Source organism: Papio anubis, chromosome 3 (assembly GCF_008728515.1).
Source record: "Papio anubis isolate 15944 chromosome 3, Panubis1.0, whole genome shotgun sequence".
NCBI lineage: Eukaryota > Metazoa > Chordata > Mammalia > Primates > Cercopithecidae > Papio > Papio anubis.
In genome coordinates this window covers 7,662,168-7,685,148 of record NC_044978.1, presented here as the reverse complement: position 1 = coordinate 7,685,148, position 22,981 = coordinate 7,662,168, and the positions used below count along the sequence as shown (strand labels likewise).

The window sequence follows — 22,981 nt, the reverse complement described above, 5'->3', positions numbered from 1 at the left end:
TAATCAAGTCATGAAGGTGGAGCTCTTAATGAATGGGATTAGCACACTTAAAATTAGTCCCTCAACCCTTCTACAGTGTGATATGGCTCAGAAGACAGTGGTCTATGAACTGGGAAGTGGGCCCTCACCAGACCCTGAATCAATTGGCGCCTCAACTTGGGCTTTCCAGCCCCCAGAACTGTAAGAAAGAAACGTCTGTTGTGCATAATCCACCCAGACTATAGTATTTTGTTATAGCAGCCTGAACAGATGAAACCAACCATTTTACAAAGAGGTAGTCTTAGACGCAGAGATTTTCTGTCATTTTGTTAAGGTCATATCACATAGCTATGGAGTTATGAGTTGTGCCAAAAATCAGGTCTCCTGACTCCTGATCCAGTCACAGCTTACCTAGGTAACAGAGAAAAGGTAAGAGAAAGAGAGTTTCTTAGATTAGAATGGGTATGTCCCAACCTAAATCTTTACAGCTACAACCACAGGGGCTCAAAAGAAACTAAAAATCAACCCAAAATCAATTAAGGTGCTAACATTGACTTACACTCCCTGCTAGCCACAATAATTAACAGGAGACTAATACCTAACGAGGATTTATTGATTTTTTTTAAGAAAACTATTGGACTCTCTCTCATGTAACAGAAGACAGTATTTTTCTGTTTCTAACCCCTTTGGCTTCTGAGAAATATACATAATCACTGGGCTGCTTCAGGATACCAGGTCCTGGGTATAGTGCATCCATTGTGTTCAAAATAAACATAATATTTGCCTAATTTATAATTATATCTTTCAATTTGATATTAATTGCATATGAGATTCTATTTTCATCAATCACTGTTTTTCTATTTATCAGTGTCACATTACTAATTATTAGGAGATTTTTACCAATGCTACCAAATGTAAATATAGAGTATTAGCTATAAGTATCTTTGAGGAAAAGACACAGTTTATTGCTTTGTAGTAAAGTTTAATACTTTTAATATGCATATTCATAAAGCCCGTGTTGACTCAGTCCATATAATTCCTGTAGTACAACAAAAGATATAATAATTATTTTCATTATGAGCCAACTGAAAGCTCCTTAGACTTGAAAAGGTTTAGTATCTGAAATTATTTATTTGATAATCAGGCTCATGCTTTTGAACTCTTCAAAATTGCTCAATGGTAACAGACTTCAAATTCTGTATATAATATACAAGGGTTAATTCACCTTTTCTCAAGGTGACATTATTTTAAAGACAGTGAAGAAGTACTTTTAAATAAAACACAACCCCAGTCGCTGGGAATATGTAAGGGCGTGCTTTTACAATTGATAAGCAAAAGCAATCATGTTTGGCAACAGACCACCCCATAGTGGGAACCGCTTTCCAGCCTGGTTTTTGTCAGACCCGCAGCTGCTCCGTCAGTCAATTAGTGACCAGGAACAAAATGCATTTTTTAAAATCAATTAGCAGCCCCTCCAACTGAATAAAGATCCCTGGGTATGCTTTTCATCAACAAAACAAGAGCCGGGAGTGAATAAAGCTAAGGAGATCATAAATTCTTGGAAGTACAGTCCTAAAACCTGAGACAGCCATACAGAGGTTAACAGGTCGGACCATGCCCTCGGCAGGACTCCAGTAACTCACTCCAGGCAGACAAGAACCATATATATACATGTACATATATACATGAAATGTGTGTGTATGTTCAGAGAATGAGATTTCCCATTATTTCTCAGTAGCTCATCTTCCTAACAACCTTCACTGAAAGGAAGCCATTGATATTCAGCCTCTATGCCACATTTAGCCCTAGAAATGCAATCATGTGCCATCCCAAGGTGGATCGTAGAATGGCTATTTATTATCTCCCATAAAATCATTTGTAATTCTAGTATTAAACATCCTTTCTGTCTTCTCTAGAGAAATAATAACCATTTATTTAATCTTTCTTCTTAGGTTTGATCTTCTAATCCCTTTGTCCTACTTCTAAAATGGTACTGTTATCCTAAATCTAATTTTCTTGGCACAAGAGTTTGTATACATTAGATGCTTTAACAATATTGAGTTATAAAATTATGATTTCCCCTTGTAATAACACATTGAGTATTTGAATACAAAGATATAAAAGCTCCCAGTAAACACATATCAGTTGACCGAGTTTCAGAATGGAGAAAAGTAGAAAACATAATTCCCACTCAATAAAAAGAAAGGCAAGAGTCCACCCTTAGAGCCAACAGGCTGATGTGTACTTACTGCAAGCATGGCAGGCCAATTTAAGAAGAGCAGCCAAAAGATAACTAGAGCTTGCAAAACAAGTTCCAATAAACAATCCAATAAACAAAAAGTATACTAAGGATTTAAACTGAAGACATGTACTGCCAGGAATGAGTTGCAAGGGTGAAAGGGCAAAGGGGATGCTGAGGTGACCTAAACATCAGTGATCCCCGGAAACAAAAGCAACCCCTAGGGCTGAGGTAGCCAGATGGTGGTAACTGTAGAAAGTACCTTGCAACCGAGGCCAGGCGAACTAAAGGAAAGAGGCGAGGTTTTGAGATCTAGGAGCTCAAAGGAGGAGACCTGCGTACCTGGTGCTCAAACTTTTGAGATAAAGCAGCACACTCGTGGTTTGGCCAGGAAAAAGCAGGATGGCTGGTGATGGTGTCTCTGAGGGGCACATCCTAGCTTGTGCTGTGAATGTCAACAAAGCTTGGTAGGGAGCCTTGGTTCTCTTCTAATAATGGGTGGTTGCTAACAGGATCTAGACATAGAGGGTCTCTTTGCCTTCTCCCTGCCTTCTAATTGTCTACCATTTGCAGAAATTTACAAGAACCCAATTGCATGGGAGCATGAGAAATGTAGTTTGCAGACTTCTACCCCTAGCATCACCAAGCAAAATAGAGAAGGGTGAGCTTGAAGCTGAGACAATTGATAAAGAACCAGCACACATGTGTGTCATTCCAGGTTGATAGCTGTGCATCAGTCCTGTGACCTGGCAGTTGGGAGAGTTAAATAGATTACTGCATTTTTGAGGAGGCACAAGAACATCACGAATAAACTACAAGGCCGGGCACAGTGACTCACGCTTGTAATCCCAACACTTTGGGAGGCCAAAATGGGTGGATCACTCGAGGTCAGGAGTTCATAACCAGGCTGGCCAACATCATGAAGCCCCACCTCTACAAAAAATACAAAAATTAGCCAGGCATGGTGGCACACACCTGTAGTCCCAGCTTCTCGGGAGGCTGTGGTGGGAGAACCGCTTGAACCTGGGAGTCTGCAGTGCATTGCACTCTAGCCTGGGCAACAAAGGGAGACCCTGTATCAACTAAATAAATAAATAAATAAATAAATAAACAAACAAACAAACAAACTACAGGACAGTCATGGTGGCTCATGCCTATAATCCCAGAGCTTTGGGAGGCCAAGGTGGGTGGATTGCTTGAGCCTAGGAGTTCAAGGCCAGCCTGGGCAACATAACAAGACCCCATCTTTGCAAAATATTTAAAAATTACCCTGGTGCAGTGGCATGCACGTATTGTTCCAGCTACTTGGGAGGCCGAGGTGGAAGGATCGCTTGAACCCAGCAGTTTGATGCTGCAGTGGCCATGATTGTGCCTCTGCACTCTAGCCTGGGCAATAGAGCAAGACCCTGACTCAAAAATAAAAATAAACATAACTATATAAATAAATGAAAGAATAAGCTGGCATCTTCCATTAGAGATTTTTTTCTGCCTGATTGGTGTTTTAGGCAATCACAATTTCAATTCCCATGGGTAGAAATGAAACCTTTAGTCAGTACAAAATATTTATATAATTCACTAAAATTTAAGGTTAAGGTAGAAATCCTCTTATCTACATAAAGGCTTTTCAAATACATAGGACCCTGTAAGGATTGGCTGAGGATAGGCAAGACTCAAAGTTAAGTGTGTCTGATTCCTCCATGCCTACCTAAGAATCCCCACTTCTAGTCCACTGTGTGCCCAGAAGCTGGACCCCTACCAGTGTCCCAACTCCAAAGTTATCTCATGTCCACCTCACCCTTCTCTCTTAATGTCACTTGACTATCGGTTAAGAAAACCAAAATCTCTCTGAAAATAATTCACTCCAGTGTGTGAGTCACTGATTACTCCCCCTTAACCATTCCAAAGATACCAGCGTCTTTAAAGCACGCTAGTCACCTCCAAATTAATCCTTTATCGTTAGAATTTTAGAAAGGAGGATATTTGGAAGCAATGGGACCTCACTCTGGACTTGCGGGACAATTGAAGAGGTTCTCATGAATTATTGAGACGGGAAGTTTATTCACAGCTCTTAGAAAGATGGTGGCAGGAGCAATACAGTTTTTCAGTCTCTCTGAAACCACACATCAAAGGAAACAGAACAACTAGATTCCCAAACCAAAATTCCCTAGACAACATTTGTGACAAAGCTAGATGATAACATGTCCACACACATCAGAGTACAGGTAAGTGGGGGCAAACCACCCGTAGCCAAAAGAACTACGTGATAGGAACACCTGTGCAGGAGGAGGCAGAGTGCAGAGACAGGTGGCATCTGAGAAGCCAGGGAACATGAGCCCCCATAGAGCCAACATGCAAACTTCCACTTGCAGGAAAGCATGATTCATTTGAGAAGAACAGCTAAAATGGGGAGGGTTTTGCCAATCCAGTACCAGGTGAGTGCAAGGGGCCCAGAAAGGCTAAGAAGGGGCTGAAATAGTCTAGCCACTAGGAATACTCAAAAACCACCCACCAGGGCTCACTTCCACGACAGCGTCCTCCAGGACTGAGTCATCCATGGGGCACTGTAGACCCAATGTCAGGGGCCCACAGTACTTTTAGGAAACCATGAAAAATTTCAATTTCTTTTAAAATCAAAAGAGAACAATGCACTTCTAGGTCAAAGAAAATGTTTTTATATATAATAGATTTGCCTTTATATTCAATGCAGTTGTAAAATATAATTTTTAACATTTTTAATAGAGGAAGGAACCTACAGAGGCCTAGGACCCACAGAAATCACAGTGAAGCCCTGGGCCCCACACAGCGCAGAAATAGTGGGCAGTGGAGTCAACACTGAGTAGGACAGAGACAAAAGAGATGAAGTCACCGACAGGAAGAGGGCTTGAAGAGAGCCAAGAAGTCTCAGAGAGCAAGCCATCATACTCATGAATGCTACAGAGGAGCAACAGAAGAGGGAGATCTGTGAAGTTAGAACAGCTACCCCGAAGCCAGACTCATTCTTTTTTTTTTTTTTTTTTTTTCTTTTTTTGCAATGGAGTATTGCTCTGTTCCCTAGGCTGGAGCGCAGTGGTGCCATCTCAGCTCACTGCAACCTCCACCTCCCAGGTTCAAGCAATTCTCCCATCTCACCTTCCTGAGTAGCTGGGATTATAGGCACATGCCACCATGCCCGGCTAATTTTTGTACGTTTTTAGTAGAGATGGGGTTTCACCATGTTGGCCAGGCTGGTCTCGAACTCCTGACATTGTGATTCGCCCGCCTCAGCATCCCAAAGTGCTGGGATTACAGGCGTAAGCCACGGCACCCAGCCAGCCAGCCTCATTCTTAAAGTTCAAGAAGACTAATTTCACATAGACATGAACAACAGAAAAGTATTGCGGTCAAATCTCATACAATGTTATGATAAGAAGAGAACAAGTCATAGAATAATACCCCAACAGACAATGAAAGCACACTAGAAAGATGTGTCCTCAAAAAAGATCAAAACAGAAATCCACTATTTCAAAACAACCTAAGACATTAAGATAATGACATAATACATGAAAGAGCAACATGAATCAGAAATGGAAAAGTGCAGAAATGAGATGACAGGCTTCAGGAAAGAATCAGAAATTAAAGTAAAAATCATTTCAGAAATGAAGACTAAACCAGAAGGAACACTAGAGCTTATGAACACAATAGATAATGGCTTACAAGAAATAGAAGGTAAAAAAAAAGGAAATGTTTAAACATCTAAAATAAATAAATACACAAAAGGCATTCAAGAGATAGTGACCAAAAGACAGGCAGATGCTGTCAAGTATGTGGAGAAAGAACACTAGTACGCTGTTGGTGGGGATGTGAATTTGCACAGCCACGTGGAAAACAGTATGGAGATTCCTCACAAAACTAAAAACAGAACTACCAAATGATCTGGCAATCCCACTGCTGGGTATATATCGAAAAGAAAGGAAATCAGTGTATTGAAGAGATACCTGCCCTCCCATGTTTAATGCAGTACAATTCACAATAGCCGAGATACAGAATCAACCTAGTACCCATCAACAGATGAATGGATAAAGAGAATGTGGTACACATTGGAATATTACACACATACACAAAGGAATATTATTTAGCCGTAAAAAAGAATGAAATCCTGTCATTTGCGGCAACATGAATGGAACTAGAGGACATTTTGTTAAGTGAAATAAACCAGGCACAGAAAAATAAATATTATCTGTTCTCACTCATACATGAAAGCTTAAAAATTTGACCTCGTGGAGGTTGAGAGTAGAATGATGGTTACCAGAGGCTGGGAAGGGTATTGGGGACGGGAAGATAAAGAGGGACTGATCAATGGATACAGAAGTCCAGTTAGATAGAAGGAATAATACCTGGTGTTCAGTTAGACAGAAGGAATAATACCTGGTGTTCGGTAGCACAGTAGGATAACTATAGTTAACAATTTATTGTGTATTTCAAAATAACTAGAAGAGTGGAATTGAAAAGTTCCTAAAACAAAAAGTATATAAATTCTTGAGGTAACTATTAGTTACCCTAATTTGATCATTACATGGTGTATGCTTGTATAAAAATTTCACATGTACCCTATAAATATGTATAACTATTATATGTCCATAAAAATTTAAAAATAAAAAAGAAAGAACTCAATCAATATTGAAGGAAAGAAAAGGAAATTTTTCAATGGCTAATATGAGTTTCTGAATAAGAAAATCAAAACAAAAAAACAGAATAAATATACAGGCACGGTGGCGCACGCCTGTAAGTCCTGTCTACTTGGGAGGCTGAGGTGGGAGGATTGCCTGAGCTAGGGAGGTCAAGACGACAGTGAACCAAAATCATGCCACTGTACTCCAACCTGAGTGACAGAGTGAGACCCTGTCTCAAAAAAAAAGAAAAGAAAAGAAAAGAAAAGAAAAGAAAAGAAAAGAAAAGAAAAAAGAAAAAGAAATGTATAAGATAAGTAAGGAACATTTTATATTAGGTAATAGCAAAGAAACTATCAATCACTACAAGGGTCATGCCATAAGGACTCGGAGTAATGAAGAAGGCCCCACGCTCTAAAGACGGGACAAATTAAACTTCATTACTGATCATCATTATAACGCATTTAAAGCTATAAAATGTGTTTAAATCCATGAGTTTACAATGCTCTTTTTTTTTAAATCTATTTCACAAGATAGGAACAAATTTATCTTCAAACCTAGTAAATAAAGGAAAATAACTATATCAAATAGGAGCCAAATCGAAGAAGAAAGAACATATCTATTTAAGTATTTAAACTAATAAATGAAAAAGAAATGATAGAATTAGAATATCACTATTTTTGCAGCCACAAATGAATGAGTACATATTATGGACAATTAGCAGCAATGGATGCTAAACCCACAAGAAGTGAGACAATCAGATATTCTGCATCCTTTACCATCCTGCCAAAAATAATTACTGAAATGGTGACTTGATGACTAAGCCAGGAGAAACACTAGAGCGTATAAAGACCACCTTTAGTCTTGCCAAAGGGATCAAACCTGGGTCTGATCCAATCTCTGGATTCAGCTGCCAATTTGCAGGAAATTCGAAAGACAGAGGAACGTGTTGAACTGCACCAAGAGTATCAATCAGCAAAATGCAGACTATGGGAAACTCTACAGGTTAAACAGCCCGAGTTCATCAACCTAATGGAGTAAAATGAAAGGGATGGTGGAGAAATCTATACATTAAAAAGAGACTTAAAGACATCCACTTTTGTCATGGGTAGGAGTAAACTGTATTTTGAGGAATGCACATCAGGGTGATAAAACTATGTTTTTAAAACCTCAAAAAAGTTATTACTGTCAAAGTGAGGGTTATAGTTACTGTACTTACAGTGGGAGAGGGAGTTTGCAACTGGGACAGGGCTATGCAGGGTGGTTTCCGTGTGGCTGACAAGGTTCAATTTCTTGACCTGAGTGGTGTCTGCCTTCTCATAATTTATTAAGCCATGCATGTGATTTCTATGTTTTATGTGTCTCTGTTTTTCTTTACAATGAAAATGGTTTAAAACTAATAAAGGACTTAGAGAAGCTTTTCTTTTTACTCTGTTACTTCTCCTCTTCCTGAAGTAACTTCTTTACCTCCATGTCAACAACTCTAGCCCTTCTGCGCCTCCCTTGGCTCTGCCCTCCAAAATGTTTCTTCTTCCTTGTTTGTTATGTTGGATGATCAATGTATATTAGTCACAATTACAGCCCAGGACATGATGCCTTGAGTGCTCCCCCGACCCCTTCTGAGAGAGTAGTTACCTGAGATTCTTCATATATAGGTCACTATGCAGTGTTTCGTGGGTCTCTGCTACTCTACCCTAGTTGATAGAACTGGGGATTTGTAGATCTACTCAACATATATTTATTAAGCAGCTAATATCATGTGTTATAAATGAACAAAGTAGACTAAGGCCCTTCTCTCCTGGGTCACCCTGGCATAGGTTGGCCCCGTGCAAGCCAGGAAAGGCCCACGGAGTATCTCATCATCATCATCATCATCATCATAGCGAACACTTACTGAGTGTTTACCTACTATGTGCCAAGTTCTGAGCTAAGCACTTTAACACCATTGTCTCTGGTTTGGTTCCAGCACCAACTCATTGAATTAGGAATTAATGCTATCTTCAGTTTACCAAAGGGAAAAAAAATGAAGCCCCCAAAATTTGCATAACTTGCTTTAGTTTATGGAGCTAATAAGTGCATCTAGACCTGGAATTCAGACCCCAAGAAAACGTCCAACCTAGAACTCAAACAACTTAACAGGAAAAAAAAAAATTCCAAACAATCCAATTTTTAAATGGGCAAAAGATCTGAATAGACATCTCTCAAAAGAAGACATACAAATGGCCAACGGGTATATACAAAAAAAAGCTCAACATTACTAATCATCAGAGAAATGCGAATCAAAACCACAGTGAGATATTATCCCATTCCAGTTAAAATGGCTTTTATCAAAAAGATGAATAATAACAGATGCTGGGGAGGATGCAAAGAAAGGGGAACCCTCATACACTGTTGGTGGGACTGTAAATTAATACACCCACTATGGAGAACAGTATGGAGGTTCCTCAAAAATCTAAACATAGAATTACCCTACGATCCAGCAATCCCACTGCTAGATATATACCCAAGAGAAAGGAAATCAGTGTATCGTAGAGATATCTGTGTTCTCGTGTTTACTGCAGAACTATTCACAATAGCCAAGACATGGAATCCACCCAAATGTCTATCAAAGGACGGATAAATAAAGAAAATAGGGTACATATACACAACGGAGTACTATTCAGCCATAGAAAGCATGAAATCCTGTCATTTGCAACACCGCTGATGGAAGTGGGGGTTATGTAAAATAAGCCATGCACAGAAAGACAAATGTCACATGTTCTCACTCATATGTGGAATCTAAAGTTGATCTCTTTGAAGTAGAGGGTAGAATTGTGGTAACCAGAGGCTGAGAAGGGTAGTGGGAAAGGGGAGATAAGAAGAGGGTGGTTAATGGGTCTGAAATTTCAACTAGATGGAAGGAATACAATCTAGTGTTCAGTAACACAATAGGGCAACTATAGTTAACAACAATTTATTGTATATTTCATAATAACTAGAAGAATATAATTGAAATGTTCTCAACACCAAAAAATGATAAATAAGTGAGGTGATCGATATTCCAATTACCGTGATTTGATTGTTACACATTGTATGCTTGTATAAAAATTTCACATGTACCTCATAAATATGGGTACAACTCTGTGTTTTCTGTTTGTTTGTTTCTTCTTCTTCTTCTTCTTTTTTTTTTTTTTGTTTTTTTTGTTTTTTTTGGACAGACTCTTGCTCTGTCGCCCAGGCTGGAGTGCCGTGGGGTGATCTCAGCTCACTGCAACTTCCACTTCCTGGGTTCAAGCAATTCTTCTGCATCACCTTCCCAAGTAGCTGGGAATACAGGTGCATGCCACCACACCTGGCTAATTTTTTTTTGTATTTTAGTAGAGACAGGGTTTCACCATGTTTCCCAGGCTGGTCTCAAACTCCAGGGCTCAGGCAGTCCACCCACCTTGGCCTCCCAAAGTGGTAGGATTACAGGCGTGAGCCACCATGCTCTGCCATGTGTGTACCACTCTTATGTGTCCATGAAAATTTAAAATTAAAAAATTAATTTAAAACACTTCAAAACCCAAGACCTTAAATGTGATCACTGGTTAAACCAGTAAGTATCCTCTATTGCAAAATATAAATGTAAATTAGAGAATAATCTAGACCAGGGAGAGACAAACTATAGCCTACAGGCCATATTCAGCTATACCATCTGTCCTTATATGGACCATAAGCTAAGACTAGTTTTTACCTTTATAAATGGTTGAAAAAATATAAAAGAAGAATATTTTGTACCATGTTGAGCCTATATGAAATTCAAATCTCATTGTTTATAAATAAAGTTGTATTGGAACACAGCCAGGCCAATCCATTTTCATGCTGCCCAAGGCTGCTTTTGTACTACAAGGGCATCCTTGCGTCATGACAGCAGAGATCACAGGGCCTGCGAAGACTCAAATATTTACTATTAATATCTATCTTGACTTTTAGAGAAAAAGTTTGGTGACTTCTGATTTAGAGAACAGATGGATGAACTTAAAGAGAGAGAAGAGAAAAAGGCAGTAATCAGAAGTTCTAAGGCAGTAGAATCCATGAGCAAACAGAAGTTATAAGCTGAAGAGGAAAGCAGGGGCAGGGCTGCCTGGGAACAGAAGAAAAGGCAAGAGTAGCTGAACAATTGTACCTTTAAAGCCATGCTCGGCACTTCTAAAACTCCCGTCCTGCAAGACTTGACCCATAGTGGCTGAGATGGGCAGTGTTCTGCCTTATCCCCTCATGTAAATTAACTGCAGGTAAGTTACATACATTTCTGTTTATGGTACCCTGGGAAAGTCTAACACAATTCGCCTTTAATTCTCTTCTCTGACTCCAGATTCCCCTGAATCTGCCACCAAGACCACCAACACAATGTCTGATTTGACCCCATGTTCGCAGAGCGTGGTGATATGCTTACAGGCTTTCTAAAATGTCAGGATCATAAACCATCTTTTCCTTTCCATTTCAATGCTCTCACATGAGTATATCCACTTTCTTCATGTTCCACCCAGAATCTTAAATACAACAGCCTGCATTAATGATAATCCCAGAACTTTGGGAGGCCAAGGTGAAAAGCTCACTTGAGCCCAGGAGTTAACAACCAGCCTGGGTAAAATGGCAAAACCCCATCTCTACAAAAAAAAAAAAAAAAAAATTCAGAAAATTAGCCAGGCATAGTGGTGCACACCTGTAGTCCCAGCTACTGGGGAGGCTGAGGTGGGAGGATCATTTGAGCCTGGGGAGGTCTAGGCTGCAGGGAGATGAAATCGTGCCACAGTACTCTAGTCTAAGTGATAGAGTGAGACCCTGTCTCAAAAAGGAAGGGAGGGAGGGAGGAGGGAGGGAGGAAGGAGGAAGGAAGGAAGGAAGGAAGGAAGGAAGGAAGGAAGGAAGGGAAGGAAGGGAAGGAAGGAAGGGGAAGGAAGGAAGGAAGGAAGGAAGGAATGGAATGGGAATGGAATGGGGATGGAATGAAGGAATGGAATGGAATGATGGATGGAATGGGAATGGAATGGAATGGAGAATGGAATGGAATGGAATGGAATGGAATGGAATGGAATGAAGAATGGAATGGAATGGAGAATGGAATGGAATGGAATGGAATGGAATGGAATGGAATGGAATGGAATGGAATGGAATGGAATGGAATGGAGAATGGAATGGAATGGAATGGAATGGAATGGAATGGAATGGAATGGAATGGAATGGAATGGAATGGAATGAATAATGGAATGGAATGGAATGGAATGGAATGGAATGGAATGGAAATGGAATGGAATGGAATGGAATGGAATGGAATGGAATGGAATGGAATGGAATGGAATGGAATGGAATGGAATGGAATGAAGGAGAAGGAAGGGAAGGAAGGAAGGGAAAGGAGAGAAGGGAAGGAAGGAAGGGAAGGAAGGGGAAGGAAGGAAAGGGAAGGAAGAGAGAAAGAAAGGAAAGAAGGAAGAAAGGAAGGAAGGAGGGAAGGAAGGAAGGAAGGGGAAGGGAAGGAAGGAGGGAAGGAAGGAAGGGAGGAAGGAAGGAAGGGAAGGAAGGAAGGAGGGAGGGAAGGAAGGAAGGAGGAGGGAGGAAGGAAGGAAGGAGGGAGGGTGGAGGGAGGAAGGAAGGAAGGAAGGAAGGGAAGGAAGGAAGGAAGGAAGGAAGGAAGGAAGGAATGGAAAGACACAGCCCTTTCCCCATGGTATCCCACCTTCTATCATCTGGACCTAGCCTAGCCTCTAGACCTTCTGCAGTGGAACTGAATATCAAAATAGTCAAGACTGCATGACTTCACTTTACTTATATGTGGAATCTTAAAAAGTTGAACTGATAGAAGTAGTGAGGAGAATGTTGGTTACCAGAGGCAGCGGGGATGGTGGGCAGGGTGGCTGGAATAGTTGACCAAAGAGTGCAAAGTTCCCGTTAGACAGGAGGAACTGGTTGTGATCTACTGGACAGCAAGGTGACCATAACTAATAATAATGTAGTGTATATTTCAGCATCGCTAAAAAGAATAGATGTTAAATGTTCTCACCACAAAAATATGGCAAGTATGTGAGGCGATGGATATATTACTCAGCTCGATACTGTATAATCATTCCACAATGTATACATATATATAAACATCAAGACAGCCCCATATATATATATAATTATTATTTGTCAATTAAAAATGATTGATTTTTAAGTAGAAGAGTCTTGACTGTGTCCAGTGCTTAACTCTGCAGCCTAAGCATCCTGGAGGGAGTGCTCGCTCTCAGAGAGCCGGGGCTGAGGGTGCAAGTCTCCTGGGGTCCAGCCACCTGGCATAGCCCAGGCACTCAGGAACAATAGCTGATACGGAACCTGTGAATATGAACTCAGATGGCTACAACCTGGTGCGACACAGCTGAGGCCAGATATGTGAGGGAATCGCTAGGGGGTGGGTAGGGGGTGTGAAGGAGACACTGAACTGCCAACTAGTGAGAGCATAAGAGGTTCCAGCAGTTTATTTAAAAAATAAAAGAGCCATAGACCATTGGTGCCCTGAAGTAAGGAAGCTGGTCTTGATGATGGTAATCAGACTACGCAAAGCGATATTCTCATGTTCGTATTGGATCAGAAGCTCCTTTGAGGATGACTTCGTTGATCTGCTAGATTTGTTCCATTGATCCACTAAGTGATCAATTACTGGCAATGATTAGTAGACAAAGCTTGGTATTTAAGTATTTGGGATGTCCTGTCTAATGTCATAGCCAAGAATCAAAATGCGATTTTTGGAATTTTAACTCATCTAAGAAATGACAGAGCATCTTCCTGGGAACCTCTCGAATTGTGCTTGTTCGCTTCGAGTCACGCAGTCTGTGGAGAAATAATTCTGAGGTCTTCCCTTGCTTTGTATTGTATGGAGTATGAGACAAAATAGAAAGGGAGTTAAGAGCACAGCCTGGGGTATCAGACCATCTGGGTCTGAGCCTGCCTCTGCCTCTGCCTCTCAGAATCTGACCTTGGCCGGTTTCCTAGCCTCTGTAAGCTTCAGTCTTCTTATCTATAAACTGGGATCAGGATTGTGCTTATCTCCCAGGGTTAGTGGGAGGATTAAATGAGATAAGGCACATCAAGTACTGTACTTAGGAGCACATCTGGCACTCAGTAAGTGCTCAATAAATGTTCCCTAGCCTCTCAACTGCATTACCTTTTCCACCAGAAAACCGTAACAACAACAGTGGCAATTTAAGGAGACAGTATTAAAGAGACTTAGCTTTATGAAAAGTTATGACTATGTTTATTCTTTCCATTAAAAATAAAAAGTTTACAAAACAATGTTTTTTACAAGTCTAAAAGTTGACCCACTTAAAAAAATGTTTCATGGGAATTATACTAAACTGGCATTTACACATTTCCTATAAATACATTAATCTATACAGTTCTAAGAAGTAGGCTCACCATCTAAAAAGTCTCTGGACATATAAGTATGCCTAGTGAGTTCATTCCAGAGAATTAAAATGTAAACCCAATTAAGATACATTTTGAATATTGCCCAAGGCACTAGATAAATATTTTAAATACTAAAATCTGGCTAGAACAAAGGCAGAAATCAATTGTTCTTTCATTTCACCTGTAAGATCTTAATTAAGTTCAGAAAAACAGAATTTTACATTCGTCTGACAGCATTAGCTTTAAGTTCAATCCATGGCCCCTTCATAATGACATTTCTTAGCTCAAAATTTCAAATTACAGTGAAAGATAAAGTAGAATGAAATACCAGGGAACATACAATTCATGGCTCACCTACATCTTCACTATTAGGCAAAGTCCTACACACAAAGCCTGCAATCCAGCACTGGCCGTCACTCAGTGCCCTGCCCACAGCAGTCCCTTTTTTTCTGCTGACAGCAAAGCCGAAGGAAAGGAATACCCTTCATCCAACTTCAGAAAAACTCCTTCTTCTGACATCAAAGCTTTACTGCTAAGCCTGTGTTTAAACCATTATGGTTGTGCCATTATAATAATGGTTATAAGAATACTGAGTGACAAATAATACTTGATATCTAAATGGCCCCTTTCAACCTTTCTGTAATGTCACTCATAAAATTAAAATGAATACTGTCTTTCCCAGATTGACACAGATATGCAAATGTCCTTTATTTTATCGCGTGTTCTTTGTATTTGCAGATATTGCACTCTGCATTCTTCCAGAGTCCAGGTGTCTTAATGGAAATCACAGCTTTTATTCAATCAGGTAAAAGGATGAGAAAATGTCATTGCCTCACTTGAGCACTATCCTGGGCTTGAACGGGCAAAGTGCTCGTGAATATTTAACACCCACTGTGGTGGTGTAATATACTGTGGTGTAAACACTCACACCATGACCACTTTCAGCCTGCCAAGGTGATGTCGCTGAACATGGGATCAGGAAGGGATGCACACCACCAGCTCCCAAACATACTGGAAGCCAGAGCCAGGGCACCACGGGCCTGAACCCAAATTCTCTGATCCAGTGAGTCCCAGTGGAAACCAGAAATCCAGGCGAGACCAGGTGCTTATTATTCCACATGATCCCCTTGAATAGGGTCCAGCCGCCTCGACTCTTCTTTGGTGAATCCCATCTCCACATCTTGTAGGTCGCTCCTTTCAGGGACCTGGAAAGTGACTGTCACCTTTTCTGTAAAAAGCCAGAGAACTGAGAAAGGAATAACCGTCCATTAGACCCTTCCTAACAGATCATCCAGGGTTATCAGTGTTGACTTTTTTTTTTTTTTTTTTTTTGAGACAGAGTTTCGCAGGCTGGAGTGCAGCGGCGCAATCTTGGCTCACTATAACCTCCGCCTCCCGGGTTCAAGGGGTTCTCCTGCCTCAGCCTCCCAAGGAGCTGAGATTACAGGCGCCTGTCACCAGACCCAGCTAATTTTTTGTATTTTTAGTAGAGACGGGGTTTCACCATGTTGGCCATGGTTGGTCTTGAACTCCTGACCTCAGGTGATCCACCCACCTTGGCCCCCCCAAAGTGCTAGAATTACAGGCGTGAGCCACCACACCGGGACTCTCTGGTATATTTTTTGTCATAGATCAGGTTAATTTCTCCTAAGATTCAGTTCTTACTCTCATTGAAAACAGTAGGATTCAACTTCACAGTGCATAAGAATCACCGGGGAAGCCTGTTAGTAATGCAGCTTCTGCCTGTAATCCCAGCACTTTGGAAGATGGAGATAGGAGAATCATTTGACAGTAGTTTTAGACCAGCTTGGCCAAGGTGGGGAGAGCCTGTTTACCGAATGTTTTAAAAATGAGCTGGGTATGGTGGTGCCTGCCAATAGTCCCAGCTACTCGGGAGGCTGAAGCGGGAGGATTGGTTGAGCCCAGGAAGTCCAGGCTACCGTGACCTGTGGTTGTGCCACTGCACTCCAGCCTCAGCAACAGAGCAAGACACTGTCTCAAATAAAAATAATAATGACAATGCAGTTTCCCAGCCCTCCCCCACCTTTCTTATTCAGTAGGTTTGAGTGGCAATAGGAGGCTGCATTTTAAATAATCCCTCCCAGGAAATTCTGATGCTGGCGTTTGAATCTGGCAAAGAGTTTGAGCCAACTACTCACTTTAAAAGGAATAGTCGACACAAGACAACCCTCAACTCTGACACAAATTACAAGTCTGAGGGTTTCCCGAAACCATCATCAGTTTCAATAATTTGCTACAGGGACTCACAGAGCTCACGGAAACTGTGGTCCTCACTGTTATGGTTTATTACGGGGAAAGGACACAGATCAAATGCAGCCAAAGGAAGGCGTACATGAGGCCGAGACTGCGGAAGTACCACACACAGCTGTCATTGTCTCCCTCCCATGGAGTCAGAGCTCATCAGTCTCCCAGTATCCGCATGTGACAATCCACACAGAGCACTGCCAACCAGCGAAGCTCACCCAAGCCTCAGTAGTCAGAATTTATATTTGGCACCTTTATGTAGCGGATTGATTGATTGTCCACATGACTGATCTCTGCATCCAGGTGGCCTGACTCAACGCTCCCATCCTTGACTTGGAAGTTTGACTTGGAAGAGTGAGGGAATGGGATGATGGGGAATTACTTAATAGGTACAATGTACATCAGTCGGGTGAAGGATGTCCTAACTGCCCTGGTTTCACCACTGGGCCGTGTATGCATGTAACGAAACTGCTCTTGTACCCTATACATTTATACGAAACAAATCTCCTACTCTAAATCACACTGTTGGACTTTGGGGATGGCTAGCCTTCACCTTCAGGTGTGGTATGCCTCGCGCTAAATTGAACTGTCACAATCTGGCTAGTCCACCCCCCAACTGACCCCTAGCAAATCAATATTACCTCCAGGGCAAAGGCCAGACCTCTTCTAGGGCAAGGTTAAATCCTTGAGGGCACGGTGGTTCATACCTGGAATCCCAGCACTTTGGGAGGCCGAGGTGGGTGGATTGCTTGAGCCCACAGTTTGAGACCTGCCTGGGCAACATGGCAAAACCCCATCTCTACAAAATAGACAAAAATTAGCCAGGTGTAGTAGCACACGCCTGTAGTCCTAGCTATTCAGGAGGCTGAGGTGGGAGGATCACATGAGCCAGGAAGTCAAAGCTGCAGTAAGCTGTGGTTGGACCGCTGCACTTCAGCCTGGGTGACAGAGCGAGACCCCTGTCCCCAAAAATAAAAAATAAAATGAAGAAAGAAACACTCCCAAAAGATAGCCTCCAGTCAGACTTCTGTCTTTGGAAAAACCACCTTGGGCATCAAAATAAATGTCCTATAGGTGACATATATTGGCTTGAGGCTAGCAAGAGGTTGCCTTGCATTTATTTCTTCAGTAGGGTGCTAATCCATGAGTGAAGGCCTGAAATCGGTTTTTTAGAGTCTTCGGGGTAGTTTAAGAACAATATTAAATACCACATCCAACTATGAGCACCTTTGAAGCTTGGAGCATAACAAGTGCTGTGTAAGAGATTACTATTAAATAGTGTTAGTATTCATATCAGTATTAGCTGTGGGAAACTGGCTTATTATGTGCAGAAATAAAACCAGAACCATACTTCAGTTCACGAGACACCAAGGGTGAGATAATATCTCCAGATGAAAACTTGGAATATTGAAGAAAAGGTGAAAGTGAAGAAGTCTGCAGCAACAATGCAGTCCCAAGGAGCAAGCTGAGAGTTGCTCTCGGATTTCCCTGCTTACCTCCCGTCAAACGCCTGGCCCGCTCCATCTAGTTTGTACTTGTCTAGAATATATTCTACTGTATGGAACTTTCCTTATTTAACAAAAGAGAGTGGTATGAGGCAGGTTCACTGTGCACTGGTTACTACTTGCCTGAGTCCGGTGAAACAGAAACACGCACACACACACACACAAACTACATAGAGTGGATTTATTACTTACAGATAAACAGCAAGGGACAACAACCCAGCATTCATGATGAGCGGATCCCCCAAGGCTCTGGAAAGCTGCCCAGGAGGATAGAGTCTCATCTGCTCATGCCTTAATTGCACCGCAGCTGAGGGACCCCGGAAAGCAGGCCACCCTGGGTTTTGCGCCCCAGGCGTCACATGACTGCTGGGCTGAAACATCGAAGGACATCCTGTTTCTGAGGGTTTCTAGCCTGGATTGTTTGGCCAGTTCCCCCTTTTCTCAGGATGTTGCATTCCTGGCACATTCGACAGTCATTCTTGAGAACTGGAAGTGGAAAGTTTGGGGACACTGGGTTGGCCCAAGGCCACCTGGAGAACTGTCCTGCAAATGGCATTGCCCTCTTGGAGTCACAGAGCTCATCAGTCCAGTGAAGGATAAATCTGTCCACGAAGCGAGGAAAGTCACAGGCTTTTAAAGAAGGGCAGGCACTTTAAAAGATTCTCCTTTTTTTTTTTCCTGTTAATCACATTTCTGAGTGAGTTGAAGAAAATCTACTAGGAAGTTTCTTGATTTACTGAGTAGGCTTAAACTTTTTCCTTATGATGCTTAACTTCAAGAGAGGGGTTCAGTCAGAGCCACTGTGTAACTAAAGGACTGATTTCCAAATAGTTTCACAGTCCTTGGAATATTTAAATTGTTACTTTACCCATTTTTTAGATAGGTAAGTGCAATACAATGAAATGCTTAGCATTTTCAAGGAGCATAAATCAAGGTTCTTCAAGTCACTTTGAATTTGTTTTGACATTTTTCTGTACTTTATCACAATCAGAGAAGCATCTCAGATACAGTACTAGTAAAACAAGTGACATAACTTTTTACAGGCTCCGTTAACCCCTGCAATTGCTTGAATCTCCACTTAGACTTGCCAGCTTGTCACTCCGTTTACAGCATCAGAGCATGTGCCCAGCTTGCACCATACCCTGCTGCTATTCCCAGCTCTCAGCCACCTACATCTCGATCTTACCCACAGTCTCATAGCCATCCCGTTTATACTGGAAGTTATAGAAAACATTTATCTGCTTCTAAAATACCTACAGCTGTGGCAATTCATATTGAGGGCTTTCACGTGTCTAGGTGATGAAGTTTTGACAGGAAGGCTACAATAAGAGGACTTCAGATATATGGGATTTTTTTTTCTTCATTTCCTGGAAGCAAAGACAACTGAATGAGGAATACTGTTTCCTCTTTATAAAGGTAGACTTGGGAAATACAACATTCTTATAATGAATCCAAACAAGTTGAATCACAAAATAATGCAATTCAGTCGTTTACAAAAATGTGTTAAGCATCTACACTAATCTAAGCATTTTGCTCAGTCCTGGGAATATGGAATGAATAAGACCTCTTCCCTCCCTTCCAAGATCTTGTAGGTTAATATGGGGAGGGGTGGGTGGGATTGTGGAAGCAAATAAGTCCAAAGATGACCATTCCAATTACAATTGCTATGTGGAAAGAGTCAATGAGGAAGCCAAGAGAGCATGCAATGTATAACTACTCGCAAAACTCAAAATATGATCTCTCAGCTCTTGCCCTTTAGCATTCCTTAAAATAAGCAACCTCAAGTTTCATTACAAATCATTTCATTAGCTAAGGCATATTTTTAGTCTATTTTTATATTAGAATAATGAAATAGAAAAGTCATCATCAAGAAAAGTATACGAATAAGAGTACTTAATTCAATTTCTTATACCTAAAGTATTTTATTATCTACTAATATTTCTAAATCAATACCATGCTAATTATACCAGCTTTAGTATCTGCAGTTAATTTATATAGCCAGCATATTAGGCCACAATTCTACCAAAAAACATAGTTAGAAAGTATAATTTGAGAATGATTACACTAACATTTTGCTAAAAAAGAATTTCATATTAGCTTGATCCAGATATTATGCTTATACTATAATTTATGTATAATTATATATTTAATTATATTTTATATACGTTTATGCCTATAATTTATGTATAATTTATAAATTTTGCTTTACTCTATATAACTTATATTCATAATTATGCCACATATAGCATAATATATATACTATAATTTATAATCACTACATATAGTGATCATATTATATAGTTTAAAATCACATATAGTGATTATATTATATAATTTACATAGCTACTATATGTAGAATCTGGAGATGTGGAAAATTTAGACAAATAGTTTTGAATACTAACTTATTCTCACCATGACAGAAAGAAAAATATGACACCTAACCTCACATACTATGAAAGAAAATTAAAATGTTGGTATATAGAACCCATAAAGACATCAATGCATTTTGGCATAAAAACAAGGTGAAGAGTATGATATTGCTTCCCAGATGTGTCTATAGTAATGTAGCCCAGAATAGGTGCACACCTGCAGCTCGCAGCTGCCTTGGTTACGTGACTGAGTTAAGGACACCATACCGAGGTCTGAATTTCACTTTCCTCCCTTGTCCTCCAGACCTTGTAACAGAAAGTACTCTATGCAATGTGTTGATGTTTAGAAAGGAAAGTGAATTAAAATTAATGACCCTCTCCTCTGAAATTACATGTATGGATGAGGCTCAGAAATCATGTAATTGCATCTTCAAGAACAGGAGTAGGCAAACTATGGCCCATGTGCCAAATCCAGCCTACCACCTCTTTTTGTACCCCCACAAGGTAAGAATGGAGTTTATCAATAGTTAGGGGAAAAATGAATAAAATGTGACATAAAAATTATGTGAAATTTTACTCGGGATCCTGAGGCAGGAGAATTGCTTGAACCTGGGAGACAGAGCTTGCAGTGAGCTGAGATCATGCCACTGCACTCCAGCCTGGGTGACAGAGCAAGACTGTGTCTCAAAAAAAAAAAAAAAAATACATGAAATTCACATTTCAGTGTCCATGAATAAAATGTCATGGGATGCAGCCATGCATGCTCATCATCTATGCCTTGTCTATGATTGTCTTCCTCCTACCATGGCACAGCTGAGGAGTTGGCCTGCAAAGCAAAAATATTTACTATTTGCACTGATCCCTATTGAAGAATACAGTTACTTTAGTAGCTCTTTTATTTTTTTTTATTTATTGAGACAGGGTCTCGCTCTGTCACCCAGGCTGGAGCGCAGTGGTGTGATCTCAGCTCACTGCAACCTCCACCTCCCAGGCTCAAGTGATCCTCCCACCTCAGCCTCCTGAGTAGGTGGGACCACAGGCATGCACCAGCTCACCCAGCTAATTTTTTTTTTCTTTTTGGAAAGACTGGGTTTCACCTAATTCCCCAGACTGTTCTCAAATTCCTGGGCTCAAGCAATCGGCCTGCCTTGGTCTCCCAAAGTGCTGGGATTACAGGCATGTGCCACAGCGCTGGACCGGTAGCTCTGTCAGAACCTTGAAAGCCTAATCCAGAATTAAGGAATGGGGTTTTCGATATGGACAAGGGGTTGGTGGTAATCATAACAAAAGTCTTCCCATATGTGATGTCAGTATGATGCCTGATGAGCTTTCAAACTAAAATAACAGAATTCTCTAAAGACGTAAAAAGATTGAATAGACATTGACGATTTGGCATAATTAAGACTTAGGCTAGTCTGAACCTGAGGAACAAACAGATGATCCAAACTATAGCAACTATAAGGCCATTATAATTTTCTTAGAATAAGTAACTTTTAGACTATGATGTTGTGAAAATCTACAATTTCAGGACAGCTTAACCAACTAAGAAGTGAAAAGTGTATTGTTAGCATATTGAATGCTTCCATGTAATTTTTTGTAGGTATTCTCAATTTTTTAAAATCTAAAGTAAAGCATGTCAACTAACAATGGAAAACAAATAGTTATGCAGAATTCTCTCATGGTTTCATATGAAAATTGTGTAGATTTTTATTAAAACTTTGGAATACAAACACTCTATATCTGGATATACAAGTTTTTTAAAATCATTCTTTCAGAGCCAATTCAGTCTGACAGGTAAATCCGCATTTAGGGACTTTCATTGTTCAGGCATTAATGCCAGCTTCTCTTCACACACTCTGTAGTACTCGGCTTCCAGAAGCAATAAAACCATAATGGTCTCACCCACTGAGGCCTTTTAATTCATGGATCATAGACATGATAAATCAGAGGAACTCCTCTGGTGCCTTTTTGTCTAGAATGGCCAGATTCTTGAAAGCCAAATACAGAACACCTTTTTAAAGGGCATGTACTCAATTGAAGAAGGATGTTCATATTCACGAAAGAGGAGAAAGTGTTTATGGATGCACGTGCAATGGAAAGATAACACACTGAGACAAATGTGGACCCGCAAATGGACATGCTTCTATGGGTAGATGGCAAAGGAGCTTTTTCCTTAGGTCCTTGATTTTCTAACATACCATTGGGATTCTGCCACCGAAAGCCAGTTTCCCCATTTCAAGGAAGGCAGTTGTAAGGGATTCATTTCCTTATCTTGAAGGAGGCTATCTTGACATACCTTAAGAATGGCTGGAGAATCCAAGCTCTGTTTGTTGTAACAGATTTACTTAGGAAGGTGAAGCCATAGAGGAAGGATTGGTGACCAACTGGTTGTAAATAGAGTTAACATTTTATCCAGCTTATCTCTCAAGACCCCAGCCTGGGCCACAAGTAACACGTTTTCTCAGTTCTTAAAATCTTGACCATAAAGCTAGAAAAATTCCATCCATGGTATACACTCTTCTTTCTTCTCTTTTTACATTTTAAAAAATTACTGGCTGGACAGGGTTGCTCACA

The 22,981-nt window shown here is 40.6% G+C and overlaps 1 protein-coding gene across 8 annotated transcripts in view; it reads left to right on the top strand.

The window, feature by feature from the left end:
* The window catches only part of TENM3 (teneurin transmembrane protein 3), a 1,346,134-nt gene that overhangs the window by 642,032 nt on the left and 681,121 nt on the right, over positions 1-22,981 (top strand). The gene's annotated exons all lie outside the window — the stretch shown is intronic.